This window comes from Chrysochloris asiatica, unplaced genomic scaffold (genome assembly GCF_000296735.1).
Source record: "Chrysochloris asiatica unplaced genomic scaffold, ChrAsi1.0 scaffold00245, whole genome shotgun sequence".
Classification (NCBI taxonomy): domain Eukaryota; kingdom Metazoa; phylum Chordata; class Mammalia; order Afrosoricida; family Chrysochloridae; genus Chrysochloris; species Chrysochloris asiatica.
Genome location: NW_006408763.1, coordinates 1,892,161 through 1,898,288, shown reverse-complemented (window position 1 = coordinate 1,898,288; position 6,128 = coordinate 1,892,161).

The window sequence follows — 6,128 nt, the reverse complement described above, 5'->3', positions numbered from 1 at the left end:
GTTACCCCCCAGCATACAGACTGAATAAGTTTGGGGTGGGCTACAACCCTGACCCAGGTTTCCTGATTTTAAACCAGGCAGTGTCTTGCTCTGTTCAGATAACTGCCTCTTGGTCTCTGTACAGACTATGCGTGAGCACCGCTACATGTTCTGGAATTCTGTTCTTTGCACTGTTACCAAAGTAGAAGTGTACCTATAGCTAATTATTGTTTTGTGGTTTGTTTCATTAAACAGTCATACTGAGGAGAAGATTCAGTGGGAACATCCGAAAACTGGAAAAAGAAAACGAGTTGCAGAAGGTTTGTATGTTACTTTCATCACAGCGCACAGCAGCACGTTCTTAAAGCATTAACCAGAAAGGAAGCAAGTCTCTGCGCCATTGTGGGACAGCTATCTGTGGAGACCATAAAGGAATGGACTCCTGTTTGGAGGGCCTTAAAAGATTCGGCAGAAGGTGGTGATGAGATGTTGAGCTGGAATGAGTAGGATTTCTTACTGGATTTTGAAAAAGTATTTAAATGATTAGGGTCCTGGATTCCTGGTATATTAAGTTTTCAGATAGTCCGTCTCTAAAAGTGTTCTTGGTTCATATCATTGAATTAAAGATGTCAGTATTTTATTGGGTTCCATAAAGATCTCGTGCCCTCTGGTGGCTTTTATTTGCAAGTGGGAAATGCATGGAACAGAAATCATGCAAGTTCTGATGTCAGGGACCCCAGGGTCTACTGGAGAGGCAGGATGTAAACTTGAAAACCAGGAATCTGTTGACTAACGTTACCTTTCTTAGAGATACTGCCATATTGCCGATCCATTTTGCTTCCTCTTTTTCTCTGACCCTCCACCTTACTAAACAATATATCCTGCAGAGATTGGCCCCTCCTGAAAATATGTCCAAAGTATGAGAGATGAAGTTTGGCCATCCTGGCCTCCAAGGAGGACTCTGGTTGCACTTCTTCAAATACAGATCTGTTGTTTCTTCTGGCAGCCCATCACTTTGAAAATTTTCCTTGAACACCATAACTCAAAAGCATCAATTCTTCTAGGGCCTTCCTTATTCCAACTTTGGCATACATATGAGGTTATTGAAAATACCATGGCTTGGGTCAGGCACACCTTAGTCCTCAAGCTGACATCTTTGCTCTGCAACACTTTTAAATGGTCTTGTGTAGCAGATTTGCCTAATGCAATATGTGGTTTGATTTCTTAATTGCTGCTTACATGAGTGTCAATGGTTGATCCAAGAAGAATGAAGTCCTTGACAGTTTCAATCTTTTCTTCATTGATAAGAATGTTGTTCAGTGGTCCAGTGGTGAGGATTTTTGTTTTCTTTACATTGAGAGGCAATTCATAACGAAGGCAAGGCTAGAAGTTGTTTCTTTGAAAGGATTAATCAAATTGGCAAAAATGTTGCAAATCTCACTTTAGTATTCTGGCATGGCTTCTGTGTTGCTGGGATGCTGGGAGCTATAACACTAGTATTCTAAATATGAATAGGGCCACCTCGGGTGGATCGGTTTCAGTGGAACTTTCAGACTAAGACCCACAAGGAAGGAGGAGAGTGGGTTACTTCTGAGTAGATAGCAAGGAAAACCTTATGCGTAGCAGTAGAACATTTTTAGATACAGTGCAGAAAGGGGAGACATCTAGTTGGAATGCACTCAAAATATGGCCATGGAAGGTTTCACTCCTCTCAATGGATCTGACCTAAATGACAATGATGGAACAAAGCTTTGTGATAGTCATTTGCTAGTGGGGCCCACATCAGAATGAGAAGAAGTAGCTGCAAACATTCATTAATACTTGGAAGGTGGAATGTATAAAGTAAGAATGTAGGAAAATTGAAAGTTGTCGAAAATGAAATGAATACAAAAACATTGATAACCAAGGCTTCAGTCGACAGAAATGGAGTGATATTGGTCACGCTGAATTGAACAATTAAATAATCAACTATGCCAAGAATAACAAATTGAAGAGGATTGCATCATATTCATCATGAAGTGAACATTTCAAGATCTGTTTTGAAGTATATAGCTGTCTGTGATAAGATAGTATTCATAAGCCAATAAAGAAGATCATTTAATTTGATGACTATACAAATATATGCACAGAAATAAACCACTAAAGCAAATTAAAAAATTGAAAATATCTACCAACTTCTGCAGTCTGAAAAGGATCAGTCATGCAATGAAGATTCACTGACAATTGCCATTGATTGGAACAAGAACATGGTAGTTAGAAACTACGAGCCTGGAGAAGGCATGATAGAACTTTGCAGGACCAATGACTTATTCATTGCAAATGTCTTTTCTTAAAAAACAATGTAAACTCTGACTATATACGTGGACCTTGCAAGGTGGAATACACAAGAATCAAATTAATAACATCTGAGATAAGAGACAAAGGAGAAGCTCAATATCATCAGCCAAAACATGGTAAGGAGCCAACAATGGAACAAACTGCTTTTTGCTCATATGTTAGTTTAGGTTACAACTGAAGAAAATTGAAAACAGTTTTCAATTAATGACCCTGAGTCATTCCATCTGAATTTAGAGAACATCTTAAGAATAGATTTGATGTGTTAGACACTAATAAGCAAAGACCAGAGGAGTTGTGGGATGACATTAAGAACATAATACACTCAAAAAGCAAAAAGATCATTAAGAATACAGGAAAGAAAAAACAAAAACAAAATGAATGTCTGAGAGACTCCCAAATTTACTCTTAAATGTAGAAAAGCTAGAGTGAATGGGAAAATGATGAAGTTAAAGAACTGAACAGAAAAATTTTAAAGGCAGCTCAAAAAGACAAAGTAAAATATTAAAATGAAATATGATAAGACTTGAAGTTAGAAAACCAAAAGGTAAGAACATGCTCAGCATTTTTCCAGATGATATAACTGAATATAAATTTTACGTTTTGAGTAGCAATATTGAAGAATTCTATAGTTAAATATTGAAACATGCAGGATACATGAAAAGAAGATGGATTGTATACAGAGTCAGTGTACCAAAATGAAATAGTCACTGTTCAGCCATTTCAGGAGGTCCATATGATAAGGAGCTCTTGTAGCATAGTGGTTGCAAATTGGGCTGCTAACCTCAAGGTCGGCAGTTTGAAACTACCAGCAGTTCCGCTGGAGAAAGAGGAGGCATTCTGCTCCTGTAAAGAGTTACAGCCTCGGAAACCCTGTACAGGGTCACTATGAGTCGGAACTGACTCCACGGTACTTAACAACAACAACAATATGATCAAGAACCAATGGTATTGAAGGAGGCAGTACAAGTTTCACTTAAACCACTGGTAAAATAACAAGGCTCCAGAAATTGACAGGATAACAACTGAAATGTCTCAACCAAAAGATGACACACTAGAGACACTCAAGTTGTCTATGCCAAGAAATTTGGAAGACAACAACCTGGCTAACTGATTGGCAGAGATCCATATTTATGTCCTTTCCAAAGAAAGGTGTTTCAAAGAATGAGGAAATTATTGAACAGTACCATTAATATCACATGTAAATAAATTTTTGCTGTAAACAATGAATAGCTGTTCTACATCAACAGGATGCAGCCATACATTCAAGCTGGATTCAGAAGATGATGTGAAATGAGGGATATCATTGCTGATGTCAAATGGAGTTTGGCTGAATACAGAGTATATCAGAAAGATGTTTACTTGTGTTTTATTAACTATTTATTAAGTAATTAATTTATGGATCATAACAGTATGGACAACGTTATGAAGAATAGGAATTTCAGAACACTTAGTTGTGTTCATTGGGATACAGTACATAGACTAAAAAGCAGTCATTTGAACAGAACAGGGAGATAAGAGGTTTAAAATATGCAAAGGTGTCAGCCTTGTATCCTTTTACCACACTTAATCAATATGTATCCTGAGAAAATAATCTGAGAACTGGCTCATATGAAGTAAATGTGGCATTAGAATGAGCGGAAAAGATCATTAACAACCTGCAATTTGCAGATGACACAACCATGTTTCCTGAAAGCGAAGACTACAGCCTTCAGTATGTGTTATGACTCAATGTAAAGGAAACAAAAATCCTCATCACTGGACAAAGTAAGTATCAGGGTCAATTGAGAAAAACTTGAAGCTGTCAAAGATCTCATTTTACTTAGGGGTGGTGTTTGGGCATTGGGTCACCTGCGGGACTTTTGGAAGTAACCCTGACACACTCAGCCCAATGTCCTCCTGTGAATGAGGTGGAAGGTACACATGAGACAGGGCATCTCAGCACATGGTGCTTTGTTGTTGTTAAGTGCGGTTGAGTTGACTCTGAACCACAGCATTGTAAAGGGTTTCCGAAGACCAACTGGAGAGCTTGAACTGCTGACTTGCAGTTCAAAGCGACTTTGCAGTCCAGCGCATTAACCCACAGTGCCCCATCAGGATTCAACATAGTCTATTAGGAGAACAGATTTCTTGTCATGTGTTAATTGTTGGGTTTGGGCACCTTTTACTTCTTAGTGTATTTTAGTTTTCAAAGAAAAATTGCTATCAAAATCTCCAAAAGCAGGAGCTAGTGCTGCTGTTTTAGTGAGTCCTGGAGGACTTTAACATAAGAATAAACAAACACTCAGAGTTGTCATGCAGAAATTCATTTAGTTTAAGACATTTATGTAACATTAGACAAATAATAATGACTGTGGCTGTGTAAACTACAAGGTCAGAAGTTTCCTGGACTGTAAACCACAAGATCAGTGGTTCAAACCCACCAGCTACTCCTGGGAAACCCTATACAGCCTTTCTGTGAGTCAGAACTGACTCAATGGCACTTACCAACACTTCAATAATGTTTAAATTACACAGTCCAGATCTTTGCTTTTCTGATATTTTTACCTTTAACTGACCTCACCTTGACAGCAGAAAGTGTCCTTGTAGCTGGGGTCCAAGTCGGTTTTCCTCAGCAGCATCTCTGCAGGCTGCCCCCATTTCAGACAGAGAGCCAGAGAGACGTTTTACTTCTGCCCTTTCTGAAAATAAGTAGAAATCCTTGAGTTTCCAAACCATGTTTGTTGTCCTGGTCAACTACAGTTGATCACAAATTAAGGACATTTGTTTTTATTGCGGTTTGGATAAAAGTGTACGGATCAAAATAGTTTTCCATTCAACAACTGATACTCATTTCAATTTGTAACATGAATTCAAATCCCTCAATATAATTGCCTTCTTCCCACTTCCTCTGTGTCTTTCCCATTTCTGTTGTCCTTCTTTCCTATCCCTGCCTTCCTTTAGAACTTTATCCTGGCAAACACTGTCCCTTTTTCTCCCAGGGCTGATTGTTCACCTCCTAGGCCTGGCAATTGTTAGTCTGAAAGTTGAACCATAGAGGTGAGTTCAGTTCCAAGTCTCAGCATCCTTGCTTAATCTAGGGCAAAAGTAGGGAACCTTTTTCGACCTAAATTTATAGCATCACTGATGAGCAGTACAAAATTATCATCTTAAATGTAGCCTTCTGTATTTGATTAAACAATGACCTCATCCCTCATGTGATGGCCGGACCTGTGGTTGCCTTGGCCAGTGTAGACCAAATCATTTTGTGGGTGTTATACGGCCCATGAACCAGACACCCCCACTCCTGATCTAGAGATACAAAAAGCATCATAAAATCACCAACCAAATCCATTATCCTGGTCAAGTGTATGCTCACGCATCGGGAGAGTAGAAGTCCCCACGAGTTTCCAAGACTGTAAGCTTTGCTGGTGGGTTCAAATGTGGACTTTTTGTTTAGCATCTTTGTGCTTATTCACTTGCCAACCAGGGCTCTTTTGTAAACACATAGGTACAGTGTAAAAGCATTGTAGACGCACACCTTGGACTGTATGCATGTGTGTTTTAAGACCATTACAGAATCAGGTTTGATTTCTGAGCATTCTGAAAGCAGAGGGCCATCAGTACATAGTTCATGGGAAAAAAAACACCTCAGACTGACCATTCCACAGGGACGAATATTCACTTCCCCTCCCCCAGTCCCCACATTGCAGAGCACTGTTGTTCCAAAGTTGAGCATACATTACCATTCACCTCCATCCCACTTAGCCCATGCAAACCTGCCTAAATGTTCTCCCATCTGCCTTGTTCTTCCATTCCCCTCCCCCTTCTTGTGT